Below are 20,706 nucleotides of genomic sequence, written 5' to 3'. Positions count from 1 at the left end.
CCATGAGATCATGACCTTAGCCCAAACCAAGAGTCGGACGCTTAACTTACTGAGCCATCCAGGCTCCCCTGATTCTCTGTCCTCTTAATATTAATAAAACAGTTTTGACAAGATTTTTATCTCATAAAAAACTTTTTTTTTGTTGTTGTTGTTATCCATCCTTTCTCCAATCTTCCCTTGAGGGGTTGGAGTATTTTGCCAGTAGAATAAATTGCATCTTAAGTACGATTTCTTTTGATTTTTGATAAAAAAAAAAAAAAAAGAATTAGAGACTTTTATAATCACCAGTATGACCTTGACTGAACATGAGAATAATATGATAAAAGCAAAGCGGTGCTTTCGTTTGCTCACCACCATTTTGGATAGGTGGGTGGTTTCTATCACAAGTCTTGCAGTATAGACTATGTTAGCCTAGAAGTCTCAGAACTCCACGTAGGTCACTGTGAAATTAAATGACCACAAAACCGCATGTTGCTTATGAAATTCAAGGGAATTTATGTCTTCCTGTAAATTTAGCTTCCCCTGTTTTATCGAGGGAGAAACAGAGGTCCGTGACATCTCAATGATTCATGCCTTGGGAGGTTTACGGTGGGCACATTGCAGAATTCCAAGTGCCCACACACGACAGCTTCTGGGCTTAAATATGTACACAGAATTTATTTTGAAATGAATAAATGATGATAACATTAGTGATGATAACATTAGGAAATTTTTCACTGCAAAATGTCCATCTTTAGAAGATTGAGTAATACTTTCAAAGTTAGGAAGCAATTGCGCCATTCCTTCACTGTGCAGATTTCTGCCTTGCCACTGTGTCTCTTTCAATCTGAGCACCCTTAGAGGAGCCCTATGGGGATGTATGCTTTCCTCCCCTTGTTCTCCTCATCCCTGGATCCAGGAGCAGAAGACATGGGTTCTATTTTCAGATCTGGCTGTGGGACCATCTTATAGAGTGGTCAGGCTCAAACCAAGCAGTGTGTGTGAAAGCACTTACTTTTACTTAGAAATATTAGGTGCTATAATTAGATCCAGCAGATTTTAGAAGTTCAAATAGCTATGGCATTAAAAGTCAATGAATAAATGATTGACTAGAAAAAATATTTGAGGTGGCATTTTACTTTCCTGAAGTGATCACATCATTTATCTCCATTTTATCCATATGATAACAAGATTGGCCATGTGGGAAGGTGGTACAGGCATAATTTCCTTTCTCTCTCTCTCTCTCTTTTTTTTAACAGCTTTTAAGAGGTAAGAAAACATTTATTGGAACATATGCATCTGGTGTCAATTCTCCCCACACATTTTATTATGAAAACTTTCATATGGAAATGTTGAAAGAATTTACTGAGAAACCCATAAACCTACCACCTAGACGTCACCATTCACAGTTTACTCTATTCCCTTTGTTGAGAATCTTCCTATCTAGCCATCCTCCCATCCATTCATTAATTTGTCTTATTTTTAAAAATATTTTATATTTTATATGTATATATATTTTAAAATATAAAATATTTTATATTTTAAAAAATAAGAGAGAGAGAGAGAGAGTAAGGTGGGGGGAGGAGCAATGGGAAGAGGGAGAGAGAGAATCCCAAGCAGACTCCCTGCTGAGTGTGGAGCCCTGCACTGGTTTCGATCCCATGTCCCTGAGATCGTGACCTGAGCTGAAATCAAGAGTTGGACGCTTAGCCAACAGAGCCACTTGGGTGCCCCTAATTTGTCTTATTTTTAAGATATATTTTGAGACAACTTACAGACATCAGTAAACTTCACCCTAACTGGCACATGTATGATTAACCAGAGCTTAGCAACTGCTTACAGTATTTTTTTTTTCCTCTTGATGTAAATGGGATCTAATTTAATGTCATAAAAATCCCAGCATAGTGTGATATTTTTTGATTTGCTTCTTTGCTCCTGCAGCAAGGAGACCCTCTTTTCAGGCTCTATCTTGTGCCAAAACTGACACGTGAATCACGCTTACAGAGCTTCTCTGGATGAAGCGGGCATGGGGGGCAGGGAGCACCGGTCCTCAAGCTCCTCTCGAGTACCTCCAGTGCCATGGGTTATTACAATGTCCCCATTGGCACGAGCCTCAGTTGGACCATCTATGGAACGGGGCTTTGCAAACTAGCTGTTTCCTCAGGTTCTTTCCAAGCTGCTCTCCAGTCTCATTCAGTGATGCCGAAGGACTGAAAGCTTTGCAAACCTCCCCCATCACAAATCATCTTCAGCAGAAAGCTTTCTCTTGTTTTAATTAGCTCGGTGCAAAAAGCCTCATTTAAGACTCTCCGTCTGAATGCCTGAGTTACAATGCACCCTTGGAAGGGCTGCCTGTGGAATGGAAGAAAACTGGAAAAACAAGAACCTGATCTAGGTGGATGGCCAATTGCAGGAGCCCAAACATGCAGGTCGGTGTGTTGACTTTGGGTTCATGACCACAAGGCCCATCCTTGGGGGCCTCTGCCAGGACACAGCTGAGAGAATGTCCTAGGGATTTTGGTGTCCTGCAGTGAGTGAAGTCTGCTTCTCCTTGTACCTGGAGACACAGCTCTCTTGCGGATAGGGAGGGCAGATCCTTCACTAGTTGGGCAGCAGCCTGGGTGTGTGGGTGAGTCTTGGACATGTGGGCAGGAGCTGAGGCTGGGACCAGATTGGCTGGAATCACCTGAGCCAGAGAACTAGGAGTGTCCAGGCGTGTGCTACAAGAGGTCCGGGACACGCAGAGGTCATTCTGCCTAGGTAGTAAACGCTGTTGTAAGTTCTGTGAGGGTAGGACTGTGTCTAAGTCAACTCGATGCCCAGGCCCTAGAAAAGTGAATATTTAGTAGTAGGTAGATGGCTAAATAAATATTTATTGCAGGAAGAGAGAGGGGAGGGGCAGGAGGAAAGAAAGGGGGGATGGGTCATCTCCCTGAGTTGTAGCAGGGTCTGGGCCACCATGCACACCATTGCTAATGGATTATCACAGACAACTTCTATCTAACTTCTCCACCAATGGCCAATACTTTAAACACGTTTTGACAATGATTCACAGTAAAAACAAAACAAAACAAAAAAACTCTTCAAAGTGTAGTCTACTATACACACGCACTCACACGTACAAGAAACAAGTCTTAAAATGGGATGGGTTCCAATAATTTTCATTCCATTCCACTCAATCCTATTCCATTCCCCAAATATTGGCTTGTAACCCACAGACTGAAAGATCCAAGGGCCAATCCCTTTGATCTCTTTTGGGACATTATTCTTGCAATGATCACCGTCCTTTCCAGAATTTGTAATCTCTCTCCTGTATGAGAGTTAATCATCTCTTCCTGTAAATATATCAGGGTTATTCTGTTTTATAAAAAGCAAAGGCAGTTCTTCACTTGACTTTGCTCCCTTTCTAGTGACAGCTCTTCACGACACCTTCCTTTTATAGGAGTAGCTTTTAAATAAGTGATCTATACCTGCTGCTTCTTTTCCATCCAGCCTTTCCTTTCTTCCTTGCTCCTGGCAATGAGTTCAATGAGTTCTCTACACATTCTACACATGAGGACATTGAGGCTTAGGGCGGCCATACCATCCCTAAGAGGAGACTTAAAATATGAACCCAGGCATCCTGACTCAAGAATCTGTGATGGCAAACACAAAGCCATCTTATATCTCTGTGTCCCAGAGTCCAGGGTCTAGTCTTTAATGATAGAAGACTAGAAACTAGTGTTATCAGAATTTGCAGAGGTTATTGGATAAGAAGCTGAATGATATGCAAGAAGACCACTTTCTTCATTTATTGTTCAAGAAGTGAGGCTTGGTAGCTACATAGGATACATTCTCCTGTGCAGATAACAAGACTTCCAAAAATAAAAATGCTGACTACCATCAACTGGGCCAATGCTGTTTGCCAGACAATATACACATAAGACTCAGTGTATCTTATGGCACTCTGAAAATGTCATTAGCCCAGCTTTACAGAGGAGGAGGCGAAGACTCTTTATTGAGTACACGGTAAAAATGCAACACATTTGAGCAACTACTACTGTAATATGACTCATACTAACAGCAGCAGTGGTAGATGATAGGAAGGGATTTTCCCGGTAGTTCCTTGCCGGGCTATACCAGAGGCTGGAAATGAACCCACATCTGAGTCCAGGGTTAATATTTTTCATCACTAAACCTCACAAATTTGGGGCTCAGAGCAGCTTTAGACAAAAGGGACTGAGTGTACCTGCAGAATATTTCATTCCATTTGAACTGCTTCTATTCCAGGCAACAGCGTCTAGGAAAGAACAAGCCTTAGTCATTGGTCACAATCGGATTCTTTGGATGGCTGCAGGTGAAGATGGGTGCCATTGTCCCAATTAATGGCTTTTATTGCTTTGTCCATCAACCACTCAAAGTTCCACTTACTCATTTCAGCCAGGTCACTCCCTGATTGATGAGTGGGTTATAGTTTTCTTTACAGTGGTTGAGTCTAGATCTTTCTTTTGGTGAAACACCTAGTACTGGTCCCCTTGCCTAGAGTCAGGACATATTATCCTTGTATCTGGATCTTTTATGCCATCTATTATGACAAGATACTTCTTCAGAGGACTCATGTTTTATGGTACATGTGGGTTCTTCAAGGAGTTCTATTGCCAAGAGAATAATTTTCTACCACAGACCCCTGTCTCTGGGGCAGAAGGATATCTGAATATCATTTCCATGTGATGAGAGGCTCCGTGATGGAGAAATGCAAAGGGCTTCATAACTGATTTTGAGGAATTTGAGTTTTGGGGTGAGCAGGCAAATGGAAAGGAGAAGTGTAAGATAGTGAAGATGGAGTTTAGGTCACTGGGAAAAATAGTGGTAAAATGGCAGAAACTGAGAAGTAATGAAAAGAAAGAAATGGTCTCAAGATATTTTGGCGAGGTGGGTTGGGCAGGGTGGGCATAAAGAACACAAACGGAGAAGATGAAGTAAGTTTCAGACAGGGCAGATTTATAGTGTGGCTGTCATAAGTCAATTTATTTCACTCGGTGTCTTTTTCTGCCTTCTAACGACTGTTAGAGTAAGCAACTTTCACTTACAGAGTTAAAATCTGCAGTGAAGTCAATTCATATATATATGTTCATATCTATATGAATTTATACCAAGGAATTAGGGTTTTACACATACATGCACAAATATGTAAATATTTACCAAAACTCCTTTAAAAGATTAAACAATATTTACAAATATGAGAGGAGAAAATTGAGAAGCAGATGAAAATGAAAAATTTCAGCTATCCACCATAATAAAAAAATGCCTTAAAATGTAAAAATAAATGCATCTGAAAATTATTTTCAGAATATCAAAACAAACAAACAAACAAACCATTCAGCTTAGTAATATGCCTGCATTTTGGTATAGGTATGTTTGGTATATGAGATTTTTAGTGTGTTGAAATGACTTACTCTACAAGAAGTCAGTAATGAAGTAGGACTCATGGCTGGAGCAGGCAGCTTTGTTGGGTCCAACAGCAGTCATGAGCTAGCTGGACAGAAAATCAAGTCAATAAGTGAAAACAGAATGGGAAGCTGTTGTTCAGTCATCCGAGCTGGTGCTTCTACCACCATAACACATCATGACCCACACAACCAACAACAGACACACAGCAAACCTGACCCACCATTTCTGGATCAGCATTTAAATCACAAGGTTCTCAAGACTCGTAGGTGTTTGGAAATGTGAGGGGTGATGAAGCTGGTGAGTTAGTAGTGAGGGACATGTCCATGCAGAGGTCAGGTTGAGGGACAGATATGAGAATAAGAAGATCAGGGAGACGAGGGCTGAAGGCAGGGCTACTGGAAACACTTCCATTTCAGAGATGGGAAGAGATCAAATATAGAGCTGGGGAACTTAGAGAAGTAGATGAAAGGCAAAGATGCAGTCCTGAAGAAGCCAAGAACTTGCCAGGTACATCAGAAGGGGCCTTCTGTTGAAAAGCAGGGAGGATTACAGAGGATGAGGTCTGAGAACGCATGGTTGTGTATGGCCATTGGGTTGTGGGGACAGCAGTCTGGAAGTCAGTGAGGACAAAGGAAGTCAGGAGGTAGGTGAGTGGAAGGTGAGGAGGAGGTCTCCTAAGAAAAGCTGATGGTGGTAGCGGGGAGAAGGAGAGACAGAGACAGGAGGAGAGAAGGGGAGGGAGGAGAGAGAGGAGAAAAGAGGGGGGGAAAGAGGGAGAGAAAGAAATCACTCATAGGAATCTTGTCATAGAGTTGGGGTTTTTTGTTTGTTTGCTTGTTTTTGTTTTTGTTGTTGTTGTTTTGTTTTGTTTTTTAAAAAGTTTGAGAAGGCTAATGTTAACATTTGGTGCCACCAAATGATGTGTATGCTGGAGACTGACAAGTTCTTGGTATCTCAACACCTTGAGTCCAGTGATAGGAGGAAGAGTGGAGTGGACAGGGCAGAAGCAACATGTCCCCAGGTGTGTTCTGCACACACCTGTCTGCAGGATGTTACTAGACCTTTGATGAGCAGGGCACCGAGTTCCCCCGCTCATACAAAATAATTTTATTCCTCTCTGTTCCAAAGGAGAGGAATTCTCTGAACCAGCAGGCTGCCACTTCAGCCCTGCTCATTGTTCCATGTTTTCACTCCATTTCTGGTTCATTGAAGGCTTATTTTGTTTTTATGCTGACCTATGCCTTCTTTGTTTTCTCAGTGTATACTTTGTTTTCCATTGCTGCGTAGGTATGTGCTATAGGGAGATGAGTCAGGGATTGAACCAACTCTGCCGTCTGGACCTTAAATCCTAGGCAGAGTCTGTGACTGCGGTTTGCCTCTCAGAGCATCCTGTGATATGAAATCTCCAAGGGGAACAGCCCATGCACCATTTCCCAAATTTATGGGACCATGGAACTGTTTCTTCACGTTCTCACCTATTCTGTGAATCACACTTTGGGAAGCTTATAAATGAGATGATGGACATGATGGAAAGAGCCTTTAGGGAGACTTGCATGCAGTACTTGAATTGAGAGTGGGAGGAGGAGTGGCCACCCCAGAGAATTTCTTGTGGCGGAGTGTGCAAGGAATGGCAATACTTCTGGAAACAGACACACTAGGAGGCCGTGTAGGGGTCTCTCAGCCTCCTTCTCCAGGAATGTATCTGGAAAGCACTTTATTTTCCTTATGGCTGTGGGGCTCAGATTGCTCAGGGAAAGCACCAGCCTAAGGAGGGCCTGCGTGTGAAGAGGGAAGGAGGCAGTCCTAATGACGTGAAGTGCCTGTCCTCTGTCCGCCTGCTGGGAGGCACTCTGGGTTCTGCTTGATGTAGGAAGGAGTTCGAATGCCCTTAAGCACGGAGTGAGGACGCCATGTTCTCCCAGTATTTTTAGAGGAGAGGGTGCCTATGTGACCACAGTAGATGGTTCTCCTCCACGGCCATGGTCTAAGGAAGAGAATGTTGCTTCCCTCCTCGGACAGTGGTGGAGGAGGAGATGGTTGTGTGGTTCTTCATCAACCTACCTGTGTAAGAAGTACTCACAGGGCTTCTGTTGTGTGTTGGATCACCCAATAAGCAGGCAGGAGGTCAACTGATACAAAGTTGAAATAAAAAAGCAGTTGCAGATCTCATGGAGTTGGAAGTCTAGCAGAGGAGACAAAAAGACATACAGTTAAGATGCAGTATGATGGGAACCCCAAGACAGGAAGTTCAGGGAGATACGGGATGCATGGAAAGGCACCCAACTCGGAGGTCTACCTGGGATAGACTTGGAGGATAGAGGGCTGCTCAGGCTGAAGGCCACTGGTAGGCTGACAAGTAAGGGAGGGGGGCACTTACATATTCTAAGCACAGAAAATAGGAGTTGTGAAGGTCTTCCAACTAATCTGCTGGAGGATGTGAAAAACATTCAACACTGGAGTGTAGAGTTCTGGGCAAGGGGTCCAGAGGGGGATTAGGGGAGTGGGAGACAAAGCATGAAGCGGGCACCCAGATCCTGTGGGCCAGAGGTCCTCAAGTCTGCCTGCATGACAGTGTCACCAAGCCAGGGCCTCGCTCCCAGGCTCTGAGACTTCTGTTGCTCTCTTCCTGCGCTGATCACGCACACTTTGTTCTTTTCTCTGCCTCTCCTTCACGTTCCATTCTTCAAATCTCTCCTTCAGAGAAATGAGGCATCATGCAAGGAGGGGGGTTTTAGGCCAGGACCTGGAAATATGGACGGCCCACTGGAGTGGGTCAGTGTGGGGAGGATTGCTAGCCTGCTGGGTGGACACTGTACTGAGAAACCAGGGTCATGGGAGGCAGGTGGAGTCCACAGAGGCCCTGGGCCGATCAGGAGTGACCTACAAGGTGAGGGGATACAAAGACAGGAAAAAACCCAACAGCAGGGAAATAGCACAGGCAACAGAAGGAAATCCATCCAGGTAGCCATCAGCCACAGGCGGGAGGGCTGCCCACAGGACAGCGGCTCACCGAGGCACCTTCTAGGCAGATCTGGGATCCAGGAGCTGGTATCACACATGGGACAGGAAGAGCAAGAGTGTAGCAGCTAGCGTGACTTGGTGTTGTGTCACCCAGACTCGGGAACTGAGGCAGCTCCCAAAGTCTCCTGGCTCCACACAGCTGTGGATCCAGACCCAGGCCAAGCCTGCAGGTGGGAGTCAGGGGGGCCTGCTCTGTGGGGAGGAGGACTCTTGGGCAGGGAGGTGGGCAGGGCATTGCCGCGTCCATTCTCCACTCCTGCATCTTGGCGGATGCCACCCACCTCGACCTCTTCCCTGTCTTCTCCACACCTGGTTGACCTTCTCTCTTCCTTTGGCTCTCAGTCTGAAATGTCGCTTCCTCCAGGAGGCCATGCCCAGCCCCCTAACCAGGCCAGAAACCTTGTTTTGGTCCTCACTGCTGGGGCTTTCCTTCCTAACACTCAGCCCCTGCACTAGAGTGATCTGAGTGCTTCCTTATGGCCCGTCCCCTGTCCCGGCAGCGAGCTCACCGCAGGCAGCGCTCCGTCTGCTTTTCTCCCCCTTACACTTGCACTGTGTGGGACAGAGTGCCACCCAGCCACAGCCCCAGCAGCCCCTGCTGAAAGAGTAAAGAAATGAATACTCCCGAAGGCCTACAGGACTAGTGGTAGATTCCTTAGGACGGTTATTTTCCGCAGGCACCAAAACAGCGGCCCTCTTCTCATTCTGCATGTGCGTGTCTTAGCTAGACCCATGATCTCCATCAAAATAGGAAGGGTTGAGCCTCTGAAGCAAATGACACTACCCCTCCCCCCCGTTTATTTGAGGTTTCGCTTTCTGGGGTTTCAGGTGGTTGCCATCAAGCCCAGTTGGGAAGCAGGAGATCCTCCTTCTGAGAAACCGGCAGAAGATCAGGAGCAGCCTACTGCCGAGCCCCTGTGCGGGTGCCGCTCCCCGCTCTTCGTCCCATCCCACGGGCCTTTGAGCCTCTCGCATCATCCCAGAAGGGTGAGTGCAGCACAGTACGAGACTGTGAGAGACGGCATCCACAGACCTCATTTCATATTGGAATATTGTTACAGTCGTTCCATTTCATTATAGCTGCTGCTAATCTCTTACTGTGCCTAATTTATAAATTGAACGTTGTCCGTAGGTCTCTTCGTCCTGGAAAGGACATAGGACCTACAGGGTTCGATCCTATTTGCGATTTCAGGCATCCCCTGGGTCGGGGGTGGGGGTGTGTGTGTCTGGGAACATATCCCTGCAGGTAAGAGGGCACACCTGGATATGTGAAGACTTCTGAAACAGATCTGAGTTCCCCGTTCCGCCGGGGGAAGGTCAGACTGCAAACACCAAACGAGCTTTGAAAATCTTCAGCTGACGGAGCCAGGAAGCGAGGGGGCGTCCGCTCTGCTTGGTGCAAAGCCCCCTTTCTGCACATGCACGCTATTTGTAGCCTGAAATGCTGACAGCCTCGCGGAGCTCAGGTGCAGGTGATGCTCAGGGTCCAGATTACGCTTGGGAAAAGTGAGATCCTTCACGAGGCAGCAAAGCGCATCAAAATGAATGCCGCATTCAGGCCAGCGCACGGAGCAGTTGATATTACTGTGAAAGCTCTTTGTTTCTCTCTGGCATGTGGATGCACAGGCTTTGATGTTAGAATTTTGGCTCATTAATAACTAATTTACATTTCCCAGACAGCAAATTGTGATCTGACACAAATTTATAAAAGAACTCCAAATGGTGAAACTCTCTTATACAATGAGTCCTTTGTGGGTTTTTTCTTTTTTTTCCTTCCCAACTTAAGGAGTTTGTGATTAAAATTTTAATGCAATCATTGAAATCTCTTGGGCTACTTAAAAATAAAACACCATGTTATTTCCTTCCTCTCGGAGATCATGACAACTGGCTGCTCCTCTGTGGGCGTTTTACAATTGCTTTTTCATCTGCTTGGAGCCACAGATAAAGTAGGATGTCCTCCGTGAACCAGAGGAAAGGCAGGGCGAAGCAACTAGGGCTGGGAGTGGAAGGTGGGGGTACTGTGCTATTCGGCTTCCTGATGGTTCTGTGCAGGTGACAGCGACAGCATATTCCGCATCGAATTCCCCGCTCTCTCCAGAAGCTCTCAGGGCAGATTCTCACCGCTCCAGGTGCCTCAGAGCTTGGATAGGTCATTCTGGAAGCAAAGACTGGGCTGATCAGAGCTCTCAAAGAATTTTACATAGGTTTGGTTCCTCTTGTCTCCATCTTGGAAAACCAGCTTCCTCAAGGAAAACCTGGCAGGCTTTTTTAATTTTTTTTTTGCATTTGACCCCATGTTTTTTGGAAAGAATATGGAGGTCAAGGGAAGTTGCAAACAAACTTTGGGGAGGCAAATCTTAGTTTCTGCTCTTCCCCCCCACCCCCATCTTTGCCAAAAGCTTTGTCATCCCGTGTGCTGATGACTCACGGCATAGTGGGGGAAGCAGGGCAGGGCTCCTCTCCTGCTGTTGGAAGGAGAAAATGCCCTATGCATCCAGTCACCTGGAAACACCTTCTTCAGACCACAAAGGGAGGCCTGTGGCTTGGGGAGGTGAGGAGGTCGACCTGAAAGTGGACCAGGGAGCTGGCCTCCAGACAGGGCTGCCGGGCGGGGCCGGAGGAACAAGACACTGGATAGCTGGACCGCTTGCATCACTTCTGGCAACAGGCTCTGTCTACTGAGTTACTCTCTGCTTGGAGAAGGGTTTAGGGAACAGCCATGGGCTTGTTGTGTGGAATGGAAACATACCCAGAATGAAAAGATTTTGAAACTGGCACCACTTGAGGTCAGATTTTCAATGGTCCCACAGCGTGAGCCAAGTTGACTCCACACGGAGAAGCAACAAGCCACCCCAGTTCCCTATATTATTTTAATCACAGAAGGAATGTATTAGGAATTCCAGGCAAGACCTCCACCTGGGCACAGTCCCAGATTCTAACTCATCTCTTCATGCCTTTTCCAATGAGCCTTTGACAAAGAACCTGTTTTTCTCTCCAACCTCTAACTGACCAATGAAGGAATCTGAGATTCCCCCTCCCAGCGTTGGTTGTAGGAAGCAAGAAACCTGAGACACCCCCACCCCTCAACCCCTAGCTCTGAGCAGGGTGGCTCTGGCTCTGTGCAAAGTCACTAAGAAAACCACAGTACTCATGGGGGTGGTCTTTTGTTCATTAAATTAATTAAACAAGGAGGCGGTCACACTGAGGCTTTGAGGCCACAGGGGCCTCTGTAAGCAAACCAGAACCTCAGCCTGTAAGTGCCGGGAGGTCACGCCATCAACACATCAAGGACAGCCACCCACAAACAGCCAACCAGGTTCTAAGCTGTAGCCGGTCAATGACTTCCTTACTTTGCTTCCACCTTTTCTCTAGAAACGCCTCGGCCTGAGCTCCTGTCTCTGGAACACTCCTCGCCACTTCTGGTTTGGTGTGGTCTCGTAGGAATAGAATTTTGCTCAAAGAAACTCTTAAACATTGGCAATATGCTTCCATTTATCTTTTATTTTTATTTTTTAAAAAATATTTTATTTATTTATTTGACAGAGAGAGAGTGATCCCAAGTAAGCAGAGAGGCAGGCAGAGACAGAGAGGAGGAAGCAGGCTCTCTGCTCGGAGCTCGATCCCAGAACCCTGAGATCATGCATGACCTGAGCCAAAGGCAGAGGCTTAACCCACTGAGCCACCCAGGTGCCCCTCAGTTTATCTTTTAATGTGTTCAAAACCCAAGGTCTCTCCTGGGAGGTGGAGTAGGCACAGTGCCCTGGTCCCTGGCTTGGGCATCAGGGAACGCAGTGGGGACCGGTACGGTGGTGGTTTCTGTCAGAGTCCGGGTGACCGCTGAAAGTGGATGTCACCACACCGTCAAGGCCGTGGGCTCCGCTGAAGCGGCAGGAGGAGCCCGGTAGCGCCCGCAGCCGGCTCCGAGTGCCGGGAGCGAAGAGGGAAACTGCATGTCCTGACAATAATTAGGGTCTTTCTCAGCACCTAGAACATTGCTGACATTTAAAACAGAATGCTGCTGTCACGCTTGTTCATTTCACCCCCTTGGGCCCCACGCGGCTCACATAACACTTGACTCTTTTTCCGCATCACAGAGACCAGACTGGATTTTCTCGGAAGGCAGTCAATAATTCTATTCCCAGCCAGAGAGGGACCAAAACCAGAAAAAAATCGTCTTCCTATAAGCATGATAGGTGCGGTACCCGGCTTCTTCCATCCGTGAGTCGTGTTTAGAGGCAGTTTAGGGTTGATCGGCGGGTTCTGCCGATCGCCACCCATGAGCTTGGATTTGTGACTTGATCTTCCTCATTGGTGCAAAGCTGATGATAATAGCCATTAAGCAGATTAAACAGGAAGTTCTTAGCACATTGCCTGGCACTCAGTAAGCGCTCAAAGGGAGCTTTGGTGTCATTAGGAGACTTACCATGGAGTTAGGTCATAGAAGCTGCTGGAAGTGGCGTCCTCTGAAGTGATCAAACAGGAACATCCCGAGCTGCTCCCCTTACTGCCACTTCTGGGGGCGATGTCGCCATTGTTATGGTAACCAGATTTCTATCAGGAGAAATCCCTGTTGGGCTCAGACACCGACAGGAAGAGGCTCTCTCTGTCTGAGGGGTTTACGGCACACCTCATGGCCCTTGCACTCCTAGAAAGAGCCCATTCTCATCAGCGCACCAGGTATAGAGAAGAAGCCCCTAGAAAGGAAGGCCCTCACGTGACTTTTTTCACACCATTTTATCCCCAGCGGCACTCGGCGTATTGTGGGCACTCCATGGGTGTTTGTGGAAAGAAGAAGCGATGGATGGGCAGGAGGCAGGAACGTGGCTGTTCCTGGGTCAGAGTCGGCTCACCCGCAGCCGCGCACAGCGGAGGGAAGTGGAGCTTGTTATTGGTAGTTGGTTTTTAGGCACCTGGCTTTGGGCAACTGCACAGATGCAAAACAAGATCTCTTTGTAATTATTCAAACAAGCAGATGTCTTGGAGCAGGGACTTCTCAGATGTAGAGAAATAAGAAACAGGTATGGGTGAGAACTGTACTTGGTCATACTGTGTAAGGCTCTCCACTAGTTTCTTAGGGACAGAAAATTTAGGATCAAGTTTTGCTGTCTTAGACTCTCTAATAAAATACTACATAGTTCTCACTACAGAGCATGAGCCTGTCACTCCGAACTATGTCTTATTGTCAATGAAGTGAGGTCTTCAGTTATAGACTCCCTGGGGGGTGCTGACTCTTTAAGCCAAGATTCTGATGCACAGAGGGGTCAAAAAAGGGGTCTTAAACATCTTCACTCTGTTTTGGTGGGTTATGTAGTATTGAGACCTTGTGAGCTCTTAGTAATAATGCCATGTGTTCTGTTTTGGCTGTGTTAATCTATATTCGCTTTCATGTAGCCTCTTGTCATTCATGAGAAGTCAGCAGGACAGGGAGGGTGACTGATGATACCCCAATTTTATCATTGAGTCTGCAGGCTTCAGTTTGCTGTCTCTGGGAAGGGCTGGACAGAGGGTTCTTTGTCTGCATCCACCCCAGTCATGGTTTAAACTGTCTGGACCACAGACCTTGCTCCTTCAGTCACGTCATGGGCCATACCTCTCTCTTTTAGACCAGTGAGTGGGTGATAGCTGTTGCAAGGAAGGACCCAGGAGGGGGCTGTGGTAGCACCTGGTACAAATGAAGGTGAAGAAGAAGGGAAGAACTCTTAGACTATCCCTGCACACTTAACTCTTGCTTAACCAGCCATCTCAGCATCTAGACTATCCAGGACTGTGGGGGCCGGTGGGAATGGTGTCTGTGAATAGCCAAAGAAGCAGCCGTGCCTCGTCCGGTCTGTTTGCACATCCAGAGCCAAAGAATGTGGGAACGGGATGATGGCCATGGCACCAGGCGACAGCACAGCCGTCCTCACATGCGTTGATTTTCATCAACTGACTAGCCTGTCTAGACAGAGAGATGCCTTGCTGTCTAGACCATTTGGTCAGTCTTGGAAGGGCTTGGCCGTCTCAGAGTCAGCATGAAGCTGTGCGTTTCTCTAGAAGCTCTGGCTGGTGTCATGGGTTGGCTGAGAGTTCATCAAGGATGTGGGTCTCGTGGCTTCCAAGATGCTTATGGTTGGCTTAAACCTGGATGGGTTGGAGCCCAGAGGGGAATTCTTACAAGAGCTCTTTGTAAATCTACAATGTGGGTAGAAGGTGGGGAGAGGGCCAGGCCACAGTTTGAGCTTACAATGCAGAGTGCCTTGTCATGATGATGGGAAGTTGTTTTTAATCACGTGTTAGCTCCCTCGCCTTGGCATATGAGAGGGATTAGGCTCTTCTGGCACCATCAATCTTGCACTGCCTTGAGGTGAGGGCCGTTCGTGGAGCCAGCCCGACTCTGTGCCCAGCACCTGGGGAGATCTGTGTGCAGCAAGCAGAGAGCAGAGGGCTGCCGGCTGCTTGCTTCCCTGTTCTCATCAAGCCCATCTGTGACTTCAAGCAGCTTCCTATCATCGCTCCCACCTTCCCCCCTCCTCCCTCCTTTCCCTGATGTGAAACTCAGGAGATGCACGGTCGTGTTATTCTTTGATCTGATACCTTTGAAGCAAATCTAGTTAGATAACAAATTAATACAGCAATTCATTTTCTGAAGTGGATTGGACCCCTTAGACAAGGTGTTTTGGTTTTTGTTTTTGAGCTATGAGGGTACTCTCTGAATCCTGGAGGCCTGATGTGAGAGCGCTGGGGTCCTCCTTTGCCACTTGCTGTCTCGAGCCGTGGGTCAGTAACATGAACTCGGAGACTGTAGTAATAGACGCTTCTCTGTGGGTTCCAGAGTGGCCTTGGGAAGGCCATGGTCCTGCTGTTTTGGTACCATATTTATCACCTTGTTTCTGAAGTTAGATTTCTTGGGAAATCTGGGAGTCATTTCTAGTGATTTCCAGAAGGATGTGTTTCTTTGTGCAACCGTTCTGGTAGATTGTATCGACCATCTTATGTATAGAGAAGAACCAGTTGGAGTAATAGAAAAATGGTTTGCTGGCAGTTGCAAGGCTCCTGATCTAGAAGACAATATGGTCTGGAGGAGAAAGGATGGGCTTTGGAGTCAGCCCGATCATGGGGCAAATCTTAGCTCTCTGACTATATGACCAGGCACCTTTCTGTTTTCTTGTCTGTGAAATGAGGCTATAACTGGATGGGGGGTGGGGATTAAACTAGGTGATCTAGTTGCTGTTGCTTCCCAGATTGCTATCTCTAATGTCACTAGTGCAGACCTGTCTCCTGGATTTCAGACCTAATGCCCATGCAGTCTTTGTCCCAGCATGTCCCGGGCTGAACTCATCCTTTCTCTCCCTTCTCATCCAGACCCAGCTATCCCCCTCCTCCTACGGCTCATTTCAGTGGAGGGTTTCATCATTCTCCATTTTCCACACCTGCCACCCAGAGCCCCTGCAAGGCTTCCTGAACTCCCTCAGTCTGGAAAATTCCATCAGTCACCAAATCCTGCTAATTCTGCTTCTCCTGTCTCCTTGTACTCTGCTCCATCCTCTCCACTCAAGGCCACTCTTAATCCAGTTTCTCGTCATTTCTTGTGTGGATGACTGCAGTACATTCCATTTTAAATGTTATACTATGGTCACAGTGAATTTCCTGGTGTCACACATCTCTGTACAAGCCTTATCATTCTCTGCATGAACTTCAAGGGCAAGTTCAGGTCCTGGAGCTGGGAAGACATGCTCACCATGAACTGTGTCCCTCCATTCTCTCCGACCCCAGCCCTCTCCACTGCTGTATTCTTGCCCTAGGTTGACACCGAACCAGAGTCCTTCCTGTTCTGCGGGAGCGTCAGCGCACTCTGACTCTCCTCCAGGGTTCCCTCTGCCAGAAATGCTTTTGCACATCTTGTGCTCCTGGCTGACTTCCCTACCATCATTCGAGATTCATGTCTGGTGTCACCTCCATTCTTCAAGCAAGCTGACTTAGACCCTTTCTTTTCTGTCCCACCAACATTTCATCTATTTATGCATTTATAATCATGGATTTTTTTGATCTGCCTTCCCTAGAGGGAAGCTTGGCAACATCGGCCCCTGCTCAGTGCAAAGAGAGGGTGGACATTAAGTGCATATTTTATATTTTTGGAATAAATGATTGAAAGGTATTGAAAGTGACTAGTACAGAGCCTGATTTATGGAGGAGCTCAGTAAAATGATCTCTCTGATTTTGCCACTAAATGGCTAGTTGAGGGGAAGCCTATTACCTTTTTTTTTTTTTAAGATTATTTATTTACTTATTCGACAGACAGAGATCACAAGTAGGCAGAGAGGCAGGCGGGGGGGGGGGGTTGGGGAGGCAGGAAGCAGGCTCCCGGGCGAGCAGAGAGCCCAATGCGGGACTTAAAACTATGCAATTGGAGTAATTCTGAGGGGGCTAGCTGAAAATGCACACTGATAGCAGTGGTTTTGTCTTGCTAACACAATGCCTAATACCACAAGTGACAATGCTGTTGGTGACACAATTTTCTAAGTGAATGTCCAAAATTGTAGATGATGCTTGGTAAAATTCCAAGCAAAACATGACAATTCTGTTTTTCTTTTTGCTTTCAATGTACTAATATTCTGGAGAAATTCTGTAAGTACCAAAATAGTGCCCCCCAAATTATTTATATATATAATGCAACTAGGTACTAGGTTCAGTTAATTCTACATAGGGTTTTCACCTACATGAGTGTCCAGTCCCAGATAGTCAAGCAGAATGCATCACACAGTGCTCCCCGATGTAGGGCTGTTGCACACATTGCCGGGTGCCCAGCATTCCTCACCCTCACACAATAAAAGGTAGTTGTGCCCAGTGTGTCAATGAGACATTGGGTACCCACATACCCAAGTTTCTAAAATACCTTCTAAGTGTCTTGTAGACAACAAGGGAAGCCACACGATCCAGCAATGAAACACTCCCCGCCTACACATCTTTTCTCAATGGAAAAAATGCACTTGATTTATCTAAAGCTAATTATTGTAAAGTGAATTTGTTTCTTATAATCAAAGATTTATAACATTAGAGGGAAAGTCACTTACTTTCAGATATGAAGGGATTAGGATCTAAATGAATAGACCAATAGAAGCAATCTGTGATTCTTGGGATTTGGTTTGCATTTTCCTGATTGCCACTTGCCTTTCATATCATTTTTCTTGATCCTCACCCTTTATCCATTCTAACCTGAGTCGTATTCTCTTTGTTTAGGAGGTATCCCGTTTCCATAGTTTCAAGAGTGAGAAATTTCTCTTCATTCTCCTGCATTCTTGATATTTATAATTTGAATTGCTTATTGCTTTGTGATCTTGGGTTGCTTACCCGCCCCCCACCCCCACCCTACCGTACCATGAATTCCTTTTCGATTTAATTCTTATCCCACTCAGTTGGAATTATTTTTTTCAAGTTTGTATCCACTATTAGTAAAATCTTTGTCACCAAATTTATGGTCTACATTAAAAGCAGGGCCGTATGTGTTCATCTTAGTATCTCCAGATCCTACCTCAGTCATCAGTTTCTAGCAAGTGTTCAATTAGCATTTGTCAAAGGAATGAATGACTGGAACGCATGTGTGCTTCAGCCTCAAATCTTGCAAGTTTCATGAATACAAGATGTGAGGTTGCATAAAACAAATGAATCTTCTAGTTCACCATTTTGGACAGTTTTTTAAAGAGTTATTTATTTGAGAGAGAGAGAGTGTGAATGGGAGGAGGGGCAGAGGGAAAGGGAGAAGGAGAAGGAGAGAGAGAGATTCTCAAGCAGACTCCCTGCTGAGTGTAGAGCCTGGTGTGGGGCCCCATCCCGTGACCTTGAGTTCATGACCTGAGCCGAAATCAAGAGTTGGACATTTAACTGCCTGAGCCAACCAGGTACTGCCATTTTTGACCATTTAAAATCCTATAATATTGAATCTGTTTAAAAGGAACATAAATGTTTCCTTCTACCTTGGATTCCCCTCTCCTCTGGTGGCACCCACCATTCTACCAGGCTCCCCAGTAGGAAATTCTGGAATCTTCTTTGACTCTTTACATGTCACATTGACCAGTAGCCAAGCTTTAGTTTAAAAAGTCTCGCAGATCTGTCCCTATTCCACGTCTACTCAAACAATTCTGTTATCATATCGTGCTTGAATTCTAGCTAAAAGCTCTGACCAGGGTTCTTATCTCCAATTTCTCTCTTTCCAAGACTACTTTTACCATAAAGTTGATGTGCAGAGGGAAACCCATGTCTCTCTCTTGCCTAGAGTCAAGCCCAACCTCTTAGAGCCAGCTTTTCCCAGCTGCTCCCACAGTCAGATGGCACAGCTTCTTTTTTTTTTTTCTTTAAGATTTTATTTATTTATTTGACAGACAAAGATCACAAGTAGGCAGAGAGGCAGGCAGAGAGAGAGAGGAGGAAGCAAGCTCCCCACAGAGCAGAGAACCTGATGTGGGGCTCGATCCCAGGACTCTGAGACCATGACCTGAGCCGAAGGCAGAGGCTTTAACCCACTGAGCCACCCAGGTGCCCTCACAGCTTCATTTTTATCAGTCCCCCTAAGTCCCCACTGGCTGTCCTGTAGTAAAGCCCAGTCTTTACCAGTTGCCATACTTCTTCTTGCTTTTATGACTCTCCTCCTCCTCTCCTGCCTGGAAAGCTTCATACCCACTTATGCTGCTTCTATCCTCCTGCGATGTTTTTCTCAAGACTCCAGAGTATCTTGGATGCTCCTGTTTGGGTGTCCCATCTGCAGCCCATATTATGGAATTGGACACTTTATAACTTGCCACAAGTCTTTGATTGCTTCACAAACTCATCTCTTTCTGGGGCCATGAACCTTTTCTCAGGGATTGGTGTTCGTTTGATCTGTAAATGACACCAAGCTTACCACAGGGCTGGGGCTGTAAAAAGTGCTCCACAAATAAGTTATTTCAAAAACATGACCATGGTTGTAGTTCGGGGGCTTAGAACAGGGCTTCACACAACTTTATCTGTGAGGGGCCAGATAATAAATGTTATGGGCCTTAGGGTAACCACTAGTCAACTGGGCTATATCGTAGGGAGAAAGTAGCCAGAGGCGCTGTGTAAATGAACGAGTGCCACTCTGTTCCAATAAAACTTTATTTACAAGAATCGATTTGGCCAGCAGGATGTTTCCCAACTCCTGGCTTATAGGGTGGTGTGAATGAGGCCCTTTGGGTCTCTGTTGGTAAGCTCAGTTGCAATACAAAAATGCCTAACTCTGGCCAGTAGCCTTAAAGACAGTGTATTGTCACCGTTGGAGAACAATCAAAGCAGAGGGTCGCTAGGTGTGGCCTTGCAGACTTTATATCACAGAGTTCCAGAACGGCTATGAAGACAGTCCTCTTGAAAAGCCAGTTTTTTTCTAGGTTGCATAAGTCCTGTTGTCGTCCACTGGGTAGTAAGAAAACTGCTGTGTACTTGACTAGCTGCCACATGCCCAGTATTTTATATGTTGTCCATCCTTTCAGCAAGTGAAATTATTCTCTGGAGTATGAGTGTCATATCTATTTTTCAAATAAATATCTATTTTCAAATAAAGAGACTGAGGCACCAGCTTTTAAATAATTTACCCAAGGCCACAGGTGGGACCTGATGGATCCCTTATTAGTCTTTCTGACACCAAAGTTTGTGTTCTTTCCACTCCACGCTCCTAGTGTTATTATGGTAATGAGTCTGGTGCTGGCGCATGAAAATCCAAGCAGAATGTAGTGTTCCTGGCAAGGCCGGCTGATGCAGCAAGTTGTATTTATGGTCTTACGGTCTTCGTCGAATTTCTGCTGTCAGCCTTATTAGTTATTACACTTCTTTATAGTCATTAGAGCCTGCCAGTGAATAACATGCTGGCATTGTCAAGTGCATCTAGAGCTCAAAAATCTTACGTGGGAAAGAATCACCGTCAGACACACCAATATTTCTACAGTAGTAATGGTTACGCAATTGTAGTTTCACTTAAGTGGAAAGGAAATTTAACTGGGGGCTGGGATGATACTTTTTCTCATTTTCCCTCTTGTCGTGTTCATGTCTGTTGTGGTAAACCTCACTGGATTTTTAAAACCTGATCATCTTTTCTCTGCACTGATAGCCAACCTCAGGGAAAGCCAGTGGTTCGGGGATGATGTTAAAGAAGACGAGATAAGTAATTTGAAATCCCCATAGATCCAGCTTGTATTACTAAGTCTGGAGGGGGTGGAAATAAAGAGGAACAAAACATATTTATGTTAGGATTTTTAAGCTCTAGCTTCCTAAGGCCAAATAATTGTATTTGCT

General features: G+C 45.9%; 1 long non-coding RNA gene across 4 annotated transcripts in view; it reads left to right on the top strand.

Annotated features, from left to right (window-relative positions):
• Nucleotides 1-20,706, top strand: part of LOC309848632 — a 248,598-nt gene that overhangs the window by 186,100 nt on the left and 41,792 nt on the right. For all 4 annotated transcript variants that reach the window (XR_014303175.1, XR_014303176.1, XR_014303177.1 and 1 more), the window contains exon 2: nucleotides 9,259-9,417. This is a non-coding gene — a long non-coding RNA (uncharacterized lncRNA). The remainder of the gene's footprint in view (nucleotides 1-9,258; nucleotides 9,418-20,706) is intronic.

This window comes from Mustela nivalis (genome assembly GCF_964662115.1).
Source record: "Mustela nivalis genome assembly, chromosome: 15".
Taxonomy (NCBI): Eukaryota; Metazoa; Chordata; class Mammalia; order Carnivora; family Mustelidae; genus Mustela; species Mustela nivalis.
Note: the sequence above shows the minus strand (reverse complement) of the source record. Positions and strands in the feature narration are given on the sequence as shown.